This window comes from Choloepus didactylus, chromosome 7, assembly GCF_015220235.1.
Source record: "Choloepus didactylus isolate mChoDid1 chromosome 7, mChoDid1.pri, whole genome shotgun sequence".
NCBI classification, from domain to species: Eukaryota; Metazoa; Chordata; class Mammalia; order Pilosa; family Megalonychidae; genus Choloepus; species Choloepus didactylus.
Window position 1 is genome coordinate 7,049,350 of NC_051313.1, and position 13,536 is coordinate 7,062,885.

At 34.0% G+C, this 13,536-nt stretch overlaps 1 non-coding gene across 1 annotated transcript; it reads right to left on the minus strand.

Annotated features, from left to right (window-relative positions):
• Positions 1-6,031: 6,031 nt before the first annotated feature.
• LOC119541075 lies at positions 6,032-6,201 on the minus strand. Its single transcript, XR_005218204.1, has one exon. It is a non-coding gene; the product is annotated as a U1 spliceosomal RNA (small nuclear RNA).
• Positions 6,202-13,536: the final 7,335 nt, after the last annotated feature.

A 13,536-nucleotide genomic window follows, 5' to 3' on the forward strand; every position in this document is an offset into this window, starting at 1 on the left:
GGTTTGTAGTTCAGTCACTGATTCTCTATCATAAACACTCTAGTTCCAATAGCCCACAGTAATTAATAGGCACTTAATAATTCACTGGTTTTTACCACTATCAGTTACCATCATTCTACTAAACAGTTCTCCCATACTCACAAAATACACACAGGAAGAATTTTTCCCTAATTTTTAGTAACATCAGCATCAGCATATTTGATTATGACTAACAACAATATATTTAAAGTTAGAGATGACTTCCTGATTTAATGCTTGATTCAATTTCCTCTCTAGACCCAGGAGGGAGTTATTTAAGAGATCCCAATTAGGAATGATTTGAATTAATTGGAGCAACATAATGTACACACTGCACTGCATTCCCAATTAAGTTAGAATGAGATGGAAGATATTCTGCTGACAGCATGTCTTTATTGGGCTAATAGTCATTATTTACGTATCATCAATTCTTTATGTAACATCAAGTATTTTGTTTCTTCTGAACACAAATATACATTATTAAGAAGCAAAAATACCAATGAGGAAAAGATTGCTTTAGTAAACAGGAATAAGGCTGAAACACATGCAGCATAAGTGGATGAACGCACAAGTTCCCAAAGCAACACTGCTGAGCAGTCAACGCCCAGCGTGCACTGGAAGACCCCCTGGTCCCCTTTCCACCTAACATCAGAGCCAAAGTTATTGGGCCTTAATTGAACTCTGTTTGATACTGAAGTCAAAATGTATCATGCAGCATGCAGAAATTCTTACTGTGTTTAGAATACTCATAAAATGAAATTTTTCTCAGGGGAAAAAGAGCCTGAACACTGACATTTAAAAATGACTAGCATTCTTTTAATAACATAATTCCTGGTTCTGAATCTCAAAACATTAGCTTCAATCCATTAAACGATTTTAGGGATAGCTTTTTATTGTGTTTAGGATCAAATTATGCTCTCAAATTTTTTCGTCTGATGTATATATGTAACAGAAACAAACCTACGATTTGAATTTGCAACACTGTTTTGAATTCCAGATCTGCTGAGTATTCCTGTGTATAGTTCATGTAGCCTGTGTGATTCTCATTTTACTCATATGCAAAGTAAAGATAACAACATCTCTCTCATCAAGAGGGGAGGGGGTAGAAAAAGGAGAGAGAGAGAATTGGTTATTCCTGTTGTTTTGTGTCAAAATAAGTTCTCCCAGGAGAAGTTCTTTGCACAAAGACAAATCCCCATGTGTAAATGGTAGAACGCTTTAGCCTGATAAGATATTGTTAATTTGTAGGCCAATTTTGATCAAATAATTTCATTTGATAACACATACCTACTGCATGTACATATAATTAGACTCATCCCTCCCTCTTCCATGTTCTCTCTCATTCAAGTCAGTTCCAAATTTTAGCAGAAACCTACAAAATGTAAATTCAATGTATTGAAAAGCTCGTTTTTAAAGAAATAAATCAATTCTGTCTCAAAAATATTTCTGGTGAGCCAAATTTTCAATTTGACTGATCCCCAGATCCACTCACCAGTTGACCAGTTGCATTTGTCCATTATGCAAACCCAGACATAGAGGAAGCCAAATGCAAAACCTTATTTCTGAAAACAGAGAACGCATTCCTGTATCCCAGAAGCTATTACAGTTTCATTGCAAGTAGTTTTGTGAGGCAAGGACCCAGACTAATAAAGCCTAATTTCCTACAGATTAAAAAGGAGAAGAGATAAGCTATTGTTGATATTGGTAAAGAACTTCTGAATATGGCACATTTATTCTGCTAAATTACCCATGGACACAAGAGGTTAGGGAGCCAATGGCATTTCCCTCCTTTGGGAGTCAGTGGGGATGGGGGAACTTTGAGAGCCCAATTGCACTACTCTCTGTGTGATCTCATTTCAAGGTAAGCTAATAAGGCAAATAAGGCAGGTCAAAACTTGCTAACCAAGAAACCTAAAGAAAATATGCAATTATCACTCATAGATAGCCACACAGTGTTTTTACCTAGAAAAACAACCTACAGGAGAATGACATCTGTATTTTGGCTAGCATTGTATCTACTTTGAACGGTGAGCAGTGTAAGTGTATAACACAGGAGCCTGTATTTTAAGCCAAAAATCACGCCTGCAAATGTATGATATTGGTAAGAATCAGCAGAAAATCAATTGCCAATTTACTAGAAATATCAGTTGTTTCAGAGACCGCCCTATGTTCTAATCAGTCTTAAAAAGCAGATTATTGCTATCATAAACCATTAAAGGTGGTTTATAACTGGGGGGAAAAATTCTTTAAAACCTCTCACTGCTACAAATCTCAAGCCATTGCTACAATTCACAACTCGTTTGTTAGAGTCTTAACTGCCCTCGGCTTTGCCTTGGGCCGTTAACTAACAAACCAATCATTAACTGCTAGTAATGACCATTTTTTTCCCAGGGAATATTGCTTAATTGAACTCTTGCGCAGGACCCATTATTTTCTGAGTTGTATACATTGTATAGTTGTATGCATTGCTACTACTTCCTGTAATATAAGTATCTCCCAAAATAAACAATACTAGTGTCACAGAATTAAATTACTCACTGTACACAATATTTAAAATACATCACTTTAATGAACAATTTTGATGTTTTAAAGGAATTTTCTCATTTTTTTTCATTCCACCGAGCATATTCATCATGTAACTTAAATGCAGAATTAATGTGAATTTCTCTCCAGTAATATATACAATGTTGAGACATTTATATTAGTAAACTGCGTTATATATTCATCTGGGTAAGGCACCTATGATTATTAGCATTCTGCTCTCGAGAAACAAGGCACAGTTGCTTGTCTGTTGCCATGGAAATAAATTAGGAAGGATAACCTGCCTACTTATCAATTTTTATTAATGCAATCAGCTTACCTGCTTAACCCATAAGTAACAATGCACATTTAAACCAAGCCAATAAAACATTGTAACTCTAGGGGTTCCAGTTAAAGTAAATAGAATAGAAAATTGCAGAAATAAAAAGTCTGAGTTATGTGTTGTAGTTCTGATGTGCCCTATTAATATTACAGGATAAAGGCTGTTGCCATTTGAGACGGTTTTAAGGGTGGAATTACCATCAACTAACGTTTATTGAGAAGAGCAGCAGCTAAAATAAGAAGTCAAACACAATTGCCCTCCTACTGCGTTGAAACCATTTATGGGTGTGCGTGTTAAAATTTGAAACTCAAGGAATCTCAATTCACTGCTAGTCAAATGAAGGTGAGCAATATAAAATAGGTTTATAAAATATGTTTGAGCACTAGAATGTAAACTCTAGAAAGTCACAAGGTTTGTTTATTCAACCTGTCAGGCTGAAGCTCAAGTGTCTATCTTCTTAAAAAAAAAAAAAAAAAAAAAAGAATGCTTACTTTGTCAATCAATGGTAAGTTTCAAGGTCAAAAAGATAATTAACCTGTTAAACATAATAAACTCATTTTTAAGGACTCCAGATCCATGTCTATTCATAGCAGCAGGCCCAACTAGCCTTAGAAATAATTGGTTGAACTAATTTGATTCTCAATGCATACCAATTAAGGAAATAGATAGCCACCAAGTTCACATTCATTTTTTCCCGTAACAACAATAACAGAATGATTTGTGTATCAGTAGCTAGTATCTTAAAAGTTTGAAGGAAATATTTTTCTCCTAACAATAGAGAAAAAAATCTAGTGTCTAATAAATAATGTTTAAACTTCAGGTGAGAAGTATATAATAAGGAAAATAGATACTTAACATTAATTATTTTTATATTTTCTTTAAACATATTTAGTTGTTCAGGGTTTGATATTCAGAAAAGCTGAATTTAATGATTAATCATTATGACTATGACACATTAGCAACAGATTGATAGATAGTAAGAGTTATAATTAAATCAGATATTCTAATTCTGAGAAAGTAAATATAAGAAACAAATAGAAAAATCAAGTTTCTGATATAATCCATAGTTAGTTGAATTATAACATCTCATGGATGATAAATAAAGAAGAAAAAGAAAAAAAAGTAATTGCAACTTTAAAGTAGAAAGGCAGAGATGATTTTCAAGCAGGATGTTCCCTTCTCTCTCTCCGTCCCATCACGTCTGTGCACAACGGAGGCTGTGACATCCTCTGACAGTGAAAGGATAACGTGGGCAAATAGCCACATGCCAAGCCCAGGCAAAGCCTGAAACAGACATGGCTCATTCAGTCTCCAAGATATTGCAATGGACTTAGCACAATTTTTAAAATGACTGTTACAGAGAGGAAACTGAGCTTTAGAGAGGAAAAATGACTTGCCAAAATTAACAGATGATAAATGGCAAATATGGGGGCAAATGAAACAAAACAAAGCAAAACACAGCAAAACCTGTCTCTGCATTAAACTGTAAGGTGTTTAAAGACTAAGCCCCTTTTCCCAAATACGCTTCTGACAGAAGGGAATAATATAGTGCAACGTAGTTATTGAAGAAGCAATTTGTGCAGAGATTGTACTTGACAGAGTGGAAGTGTTGGGAATAGAAAACGTAAGTAGGGTTTCTTTCATAAAAAATAAATAAAGGTAAGTCCAATGCATATAAATATATGTAATTGTGGTTATAGGCTTATAGATGTGTCCTCCAAGAAAGTTAATACACTTTACTTTTAGATATTTTACTTTTAGATATTTTATACAGCTTTATTGAGAAATAATTATTGAGATGCAATTCACTTATGCAGATCATCCATTTATAGTGTAAAATTACAGGATTTTCAGTAGTCACTGATATGTGCAACCATCACCACGATCAATTTTAGACTATTTTCATCACCTCAAATAGAAACCATGTACCCTTTAGCTATTACCCCATCTGGGCCTATGCTTTTTATTGTGGGCATTTTTTTTGATTTTTTTTTTTTAATTCAGTGCCTTCACTAATTAGATATAGGTCTATTCAGATTTTCTATTTCTTTTTGAGACAGTTTTGGGAATATTTGTGTTTCTAAGAATTTGTCCATTTCATCTAAGTTATCTAATTCATTGGCATACAGTTGTTCCTAGAATTTCTTTATAACCATTTTTTTTATTTCCACATGCTCAGTAGATCCTTCTTTAATTTCTGATTTTGCTACCTTAGCTTTCTCTCCCTCATTGTAATCTTTGAATCAATCTAGCTAAAAATTTATCTGCTCTTGTTGATCTTTCAGAGAACATGTTGCATTGTTGTCTCTATTATTTTCCTGTTCTTTCTTTCTTAATTGACACTCTAATTTTTATTATTTACTTTCCTCTGCTAGCTTTAGGTTTAGATTGCTTTTCCTTTGCCAATGTCTTAAGATGGAAATTTAGCTTAGTCCTTTGAGATCTATCTTCCTCCTTAAGTATAAGCATTTCCATCTGCAGATTTCCCTATAAGCATAGCTTTAGCTGCATCCATACTTTTTCTATAGTGTGTCTTCATTTTCATTCATCTCAAAGTAGTTTCTAATTTTCCTTTAGATTTTTTCTGTGCTCCATCTGTTATTTAGGAATGTTTTGTGCAACTTTCAGGTATTTGTTTTTCCACAATTTCTTTCTGTTATTGATTTCTTATTTCATTCCATTGTGGATAAAGAACTTACATTGTATTAGTTCTGACATATTAAATCAGCTGAGATTTGTTTTTATGTCTACCATATGGTGTATCATGGAGAATGCTTCGTGTGCATTTGAGAAGAGTGTATACTGTGCTGTTGCTAGATGAAATGTTGTACATACAGCTGTTAGTTCTAGCTGTATATGTGTTGTTTCAGTCCTCTCTTTCCTTGTTGATCTTCTGCCTCCATTTTATCTATTCAGAAAAGTAGGGTATTGACCCCTCCAACTATTATTGCTGAATTGTTTATTTCCCTCCATTTCTTCCATTTTTCCTGCCTTTGTTTTGTTCTCTGTTATTAGGTCCATATATAACTTCTATCTCTTGTATACATTGTATAGTTGGAGCTTGTCTTAATCTAGCCCAACAATCTCAGCCTTTTGATTGGATTGTTCAATCCATTCGATCCATTTACATTTCCTTTTTTTTTTTTTTTTAAGGAGAGGGTGCAAACTGAGTCCCCACTACCGCATACCACAAATTATGCAGTCGAGTTTCCCACATTTGGGGAAATTGCAGGGGTCAGCACATCCGGAGTGCAATGGACAAGCCTTGCCCTAGGAAAACCACCTTCGTGATCATGGTGTCTCCCGTGCCAGGTAAGTATCGATCCATTCACATTTAACATTTTTTATATATGATTTTAAGAGTACATTAATATTTAAAAACAGGACATGTATATGCATGACTAGACACATTTAATGTTACTGTTATAGTTGAATTTATAATTGTTATGTTATTTTATTGGTTGCTTTCTATGTGTCTCATGTCTTTTTTATTCCTATATTCCTCCATTACTGCATCTTTTGTATTAAGTGAATATTTCCTGATGTAACATTTAAGTTTCTTTTAAGAGTGTTTCACAATATTTTTTAGTCATTTCCTTAGTGGTTGCTCTAGGGTTTACCATATACATTTTGGTTTACCAGAATCAGCCTCAGATTTATATTAACTTAATTCCAGTGAGATATTGAAATGCAACTTCAATATAGTTCCATTTCCCTTTCCACTTCTTTATGGTGATTTTGTTCTTAATACATCTATAAATGTTATATTCTCAAAAGTACATTGTTTTAATTATGACTTTATGTACTTTTATGTATTTTAAAGAAACTGAGAAAAGAAGAGCAAGTATGTTTTTATAGTTTTTTATTATATTAATCTTATTTACCATTTCTGTTTCATTTGTCCTCATGGATTTAAGTTACCATCTGGAGTCATTTCTGTAGCCCAAAATAGCTCCCCTCAACTCTGTGTGCTCTTATTGGGAAATGTATTTTATTTCTATGTATTGTAAGTTGAACAATAGAATACTATCATATATGTTTATTGTAATACACAGTAATTACATATGTACATATATATATGCAATTATATTATATATATATATATTTATGTGATTGCTTTTTAAGTCAGTTAAGGGAAGAAGGGAGAATGAATATGCATTTATACTGTTCTTTATAATTACATAATTACCTTCACCAGTGCTCTTTGTTTGTTCATGTGGATTCAAATTACTACCCGGGGTCACTTGCTAAGAGTGAAAGACTTCCCTTAGTATTTCTTGTAAGGGGGGCTGCTAGCAATGACTTCTATGTTTTTTATTGTCTAGGAATATCTTTATTTTGCTTTCTTTTTTGAAAGATAGCTTGGTAGATATAACTTTCTTTGGTTGGTAGTTCTTGTTTTCTTGTTTTTGTTTTATTTTCTTGTTTTTTTCCCCTGTGAGCACTTTGAATCTGTTATCCCATAACTTTCAATACTTTGTTTCTGATGATAAATCAGCTAATAATCTTATTGGGGATCCTTTGTAAGTGGCCAGTTATTTTTCTTTTCTTGCTTTCAAGATTTTCTTTTTGTCGCTGGTGTTCAGCATTTTTGTTGTGATGTGTTTGTTTATGGATCTCTTTTTGTTTATTCTACCTGGAGTTCAGAGAGTTTCTTGGAAGTGAAGGTCATTGTTTTTCAAGGAATTTGGGAAGTTTTGCTAATTCTTCCTTTGCTAGTTCATATCTAATGTTAATCCACTGTAGGGGATTTTTCATTTTGATTATTTAACCTTTCATCTCCAGAATTTCCATTTGGTTTTTTTGTAAAATTTCTCTTTTTATTGATAGCTTCTATTTGATAAGGCATTGTCATCATACTTTTGTTTATTTCTTTAATATTGGTCACTTTTAGTTCTTTGCTAAATCTGACATTTGTTCCCACAGTGAGTTTCTCCACACTATGTTACAAATGAAGTCAGTTCCTTTGGGAAGAGATTAGGGGCTGTTTTACACCTTGTTTTCCTCTACTGGCTGGGCAAAATATCTGTGCCAAGGCTCTGGAGCTGGGGCTGGAGATGTTCGTGCATTTCTCTCTGAGTGTCAACCCTACTCTAGCAACTGAGGGCTCAGCAGTTGGAAGGGCAGTATCTTCAGGTCTTCTCACCTGACTCTCCCAGCTCAGAACCAGTGTCTGATAAGCCAGGGCAAGGGAAACCGGCGCCCCAGGGTTCTCCAGGATGCTGTCCCCAAGTACAAGCTGTGTCCCTGAGCGGGGGCTGGGAGGAAGGAGGGGGCCCTGGGGTCTTGGATCCACCAGTCTGGAGTGGAGTTTCTGTTTCACTGAGTTGGGAAGGGAGGTTTCAGTTCAATTACCACTGACTTTCACAGTTTGTAACAAACATTAGTGGATTTTCTTGAATACACGTTCCCTCATTTTCTGAATGTCCTTGGGACTATCTCCAGAGAATTTAAATGTTTTTTTTTTCCTTTTTTAAAATAAATTTCATCTTTTTCACTGGAGAGCTTGTCCATGGAGTTCCTTATACTGTCATGCCCAAAGTTGCTTTTATTATAATTTTTGAGTATATAAAAGACCGAATTATACAAAATACTATGCGATCATACTTTACCATTTACATATTTAAAGTCAGCGGTGTTCAGGAAAGAAGTTGCCTTAGAAACAAAATCTAGCCTTAAACTTTAGCAACTACTCTATGATGTATTCCTGCAATATTTTCTTTCCAGGCAAGCACAGAATTTCTTGAATCACAATATCCTATGCCTGTAAGTTCAAAGATATACATTGGTCATATTCTAGCATCCCATTTGCAGAATGAAATATGTTTTAATTGATAAAATGTCACATAATGAAGTTTTAAATGATTATAGAGGTCAATTTAAGAAATAAAGTGTTTCCGTTATTTTTGTTTGCTTGTTTGTTTTGTTTATTTAGGGAAATTAAAAGAAAAGATGACACATTATTTCATTCTCCATAGAAACTGACTGAAAAATATTAAAGAAAACTAAAATTCACCAAATTTTGGTGGTACAAAATTGTGGTATATTTAATATGATATTCACTAAATTAGAGGAGTGGAAGTTGGAAGCTACATCATTGCTTTTTAAAGTGTGTGCTTCACTGTATTTAAGAAATTTTTTATGCAAGATAAAACCTTAAAGTCAGTGGAAAATTTGGAAAATGTCAGCTGTCTTTCTCCAAGAACTAGCAATCCAAGAAAATGTATTTATGATTAAATCCATGAGCTAAACAGCTATGTTATCACCATGTGGATTTTGGGATCAACAATTCTTATAGTTTTAAATTGCAACTGAAAAATTGTATTTTTGAGATGCATGGTTAGAGCTGGGGAGATGAGGTAGAAAATAAAATGCAAGATAGCAACTTAGATCATCCAAATGCACAGATTTAATTGGCCTTTGGAAGGCACTTGACATAGGCACAGATCATTGATAATGACTTTTGTCAATATATTTGATTTTTGGTTCCCACCCCATTTGGGAGTGTGATTCAATCCATAGTAATTGAATCCAATGGCATTCTGGTTATGCTTGAAATCTCTGGCATTGGCTTAAGGAAGATTTTTCAGGAAAAGAACATTTAAGACTGCTATTTTTGATAATGAGTAGACCAGATTGGCTTTTGAAAATATGAGGTCTAGAGAATAACATAAAATAATTTACAATAAACACTAATAATAGAATATATAATGATAGTAAACATTAATGATAATATGATTTATATTAATTATAATTAAATGATATTTACATGTACTATGCTAAGGACTTTATATGATTAACATCAGTTAATTGTTAACAATATTGTGATTGTCACATCATTCTTCAAATTTCACTGCTAAGAATTGAGGTCTGGCAAGATTTAGTACGTGGCTCAGATTCATAGGGAGAAGGTTGGTGTCCCAGCAATTTGATTCCAGAACCAATCGTCTGCATTTCTGTCTACACATGCATTAATATACATGTATACAGACATACATATTTAATGTTAGGGTGACAAATATAGGCTAGTGTTGCTAATAGAATATGATAGCAACAAGAGTTAGAAATAGTAAATCTTAGACCCCTCCGCAGCTCTTCCACAGTCTCTATAGCTATGCGGGATTCAATGGGTTCATTAAATTTTTAGCTCAGGGCTTTGAGTGTGCATATGATTATTATTTACATGATATTCTAATCCATTTTGAGGATACAGATAAGAGTTTTTGTCACAAAACTAAGCAAAAAAAAAAAAAAAAACAAAAAAAAAACTATCCACATAGCATCCCTCAGTTAATGTAGAGAGAACACAGGAATATGTGTGTGTGCACATAATTAATATGCTATTACATAATTAACATTCTAACATATAATATATTGCTCTGTTTTACTGATACATTTTTTTAAGCCTGGCTATTTTTTTCAAACCATCTTGTGAAGTATTTCATTGTCTGTTTTCATGTGCTTGAGAAATTTTTAAGCGTCTAATGATAACTTGAGGTTTGCTATGGAACATGATTCAATTTTACAAAATAAGCATTCTGTTTCTTATAAAATTAATCACTTATCATTTATTCTGAATATAGCCAAATCTACATATTTAATTTTCAGATAACAAGAATTATTGCTCATAGGTTTCTGTATTAATATGTAACATAATGATTAGCATACCTCAGAATCCTCTCATATAAAATTTAAATTAGTATAATGTTCTGAATGTTCTGAACATACAAAAGAAAGAGGTTGATTACTAATTTGAAAAACAAGGTGGCTCCTAAGAAAAGTTGGCAGCAGAATCTCTCCAGTCTTTTCAGGGTTATTTTAATAAATGAACAAATATTATGTGGCAAGCAGGATGGTAATGAATAACATTGCAAGATAAAAGCAAACACAGTATTACTCTCCCTTTACCACTTAGAGATATTATAAAGTTATTATAAACAATAAATAATCCATCATTAACTGATGGTGTTCAGTAAGAAAATCTGTCAATAGCAATTGGCCAAAAGAAGCAAAATGCAAAATGAAAAATTTCCTAGAAGTTTTAGATATTTTAGCTTTACTCTCACTAGTTATATTGCTTAATTCTAGGTTACCTTAGAAGTTATATACTTCGTGGTAGACATATTTGATAACATATAATAAATGTATTGGTCAAATGCTCTTGACAGCTAAATACTTATCTTTATTTAGTTAAAATACTAGTTACACACTAGTTAATAAAATGTCATGATAATGCATCCATTAGAAAAATCATTACCCCTATTTCACAAAATGATATCTTGAACACAGAAACAAAGCATAAATCAGGCAGTGGGCACAAACAAATCTTCATGTGAATGAGAAACAATATCCTAATTTCCACAGTGGATACATATCCTATGGTTTACCAATCAGATGTGTTGGCGAAAATGAATGTTTGTGACTTCTCATAGGTGGCCTAGTGTATTTTTGGAGACAGTATGCTTCATCTATACTCATTTGCTTTAGCAGTTCCTTCTGATTGAGTTTGGAAGAACTTAGGGCTTATTTCTGTACACAAAAGTTTAATATTCAACTACAGACACTGATTTGGTTTCCATAGATCTTCTCAGGGAAGGTGTCAGTATGCTCACATTTACCATGCTGAACCTGCTTTGTCATTTGTCGGTCAGTTTGCAAACATGAACAACAAAGGGCTCAAAAATGTCCAGCTCTGTAATGACGATACATGTACATGTAGGTTTCAGCTCTTGGTTTTATTTGTTTCATCAAAACAAGATGCAAAATGTGAAGTCAGTAAGAAATCATAATGAATATTGCTGCCATCATGGAGCCTTCTGGATTTCTGTGCCAGCCAAAAACTTTTACTTGGTAACTAGAATTTTTTGTTGTTCCATGTAATAATTTGTATTTCCTCTGAAAGGTCATTAATAGGACAAGGGAAATAGGGCATGGCTGTGAATTTAGAGACCAAAACAAATGTAGCTGAAAGCCAAGGTTATTTTTGGAATTCTGAAAGTATCCTAATCTACTGTCAATGATCACTAAGAGAGGATTCAACAGAATAGTCTGTATTGATGAGTTCTCTAGCAAAGCAGAACTGACAATAGATATCTGTCAATATTATGTGATTTTTGTAATAATTATCTCACATGACTGTGGGGATGCACAAATTCAAACACTATAGGGCAGGCTAGGAACGCTGATGAAATTTTTGATAAATTCCCCAGGAGAAGCTGGCTGGCTGAAGCAGAGATGGAAATTCTCTCTTCTGACTGCTGGAATCATCACTTCTGCTCTTAAAGCCTTCAACTGATTGGACGAGACTCCTCTCGTTGCTGAAGGCAATCTCCTCAGTTGAGTATAGATGTCATCAGCCACAGAGGCAATCAACTTACTGATGGCTGAAATCCACAAAATGTCCTCATAGTGACAATCAGGCCAGTGCTTACTTGAATGGACAACTGGACACCAAAACCTGGCCAAATTGACAGATGAACTTCTCCATCTTACAGCCTTTCCAATTCTAAAAAAGAACAAAAAATAGGCATAGATGGCTGAAAGAATTGCTTAGAAAACTGAAATATCAAGTCAGTGCACCCATGTTAGGCTGAAATCAGCTTGATTTATCCACAGATAATCAATGTCTTAAAGTGGAGGCTGTGTAATTGTTATTGATTTGTTGTTGCTGAATAAAATCCATATCAAGTATAAAATTATGAATATGTTAAATGCTCTTGTAATATGGGAAAGCCTTATTAACTTATCTGACATATACAATATTTTTAAAATATACAGAGCTATCTCAAGGTTTTTGCAAATTTATCGTATCAGAAAAGTCCTAAGTCAAATTTATCACTTGACATTCTATTACACTGTGTTTCTAATAGTTTTTTGGGTGCACTATTTTTAACGATGTACTGATCAGATGGATATTGCAGATCTTTGTACATGTAGATTATCATTTCACATCCTATTATCTTAGAGGTTTAAATATACATTTGCTACAGTTGCTTTTTTTTGACACATCGTGTGTGGATATAACAGCTGCACCAAGACACTCGATTTTCTTCCATTCAATTATTAATGAATTACATTTGTGTTGGGAGGATATTTTTAGAAATGTGTTCACTGAAAATGATCTCTCATCTATAATTTCTACCACAAGGCAGGTAAAATTCCCTCTTGAGTGAGATAGATGTGCAAACTTAGTATTTTAATGAGAAGAGAAGTTTAAATTTATTTTTAAGAACACTTCACTTAGCATGGGTTGTTTCAAAAGTGTGTATCTACAAGCACTCAGGGTTTCCAAAGGCAAACCAATAGTATTGATAAGAATCCTAGGATTTAGGATAGGATTTAGTCAGGTTGCCACAATTTAATCTTCCCTGAAGACACCTCGATGAATTTATCCCAGAATTCATCTTCTCTATTCACCTTTGCATGAACTTAGCTCACCTCTGTAGACCTGTTTGGCCTTTGCACAATATCTCTGTCTCTAGAGCTGGGCAGGTAAACAGCCGGAGGAAGATCCCTTGCGTAAGGCTGTACCTCCCTGGAGGGATGGCTCTTTCCCAGGGGCGGGATGCCTTTCCGTACCCAAGCATCGTGCAAGTGGCAGAATAACGAAACCTTGCAGAAGAGTTGCTTCATCACCGGTTCTGAGAGAATCCAGA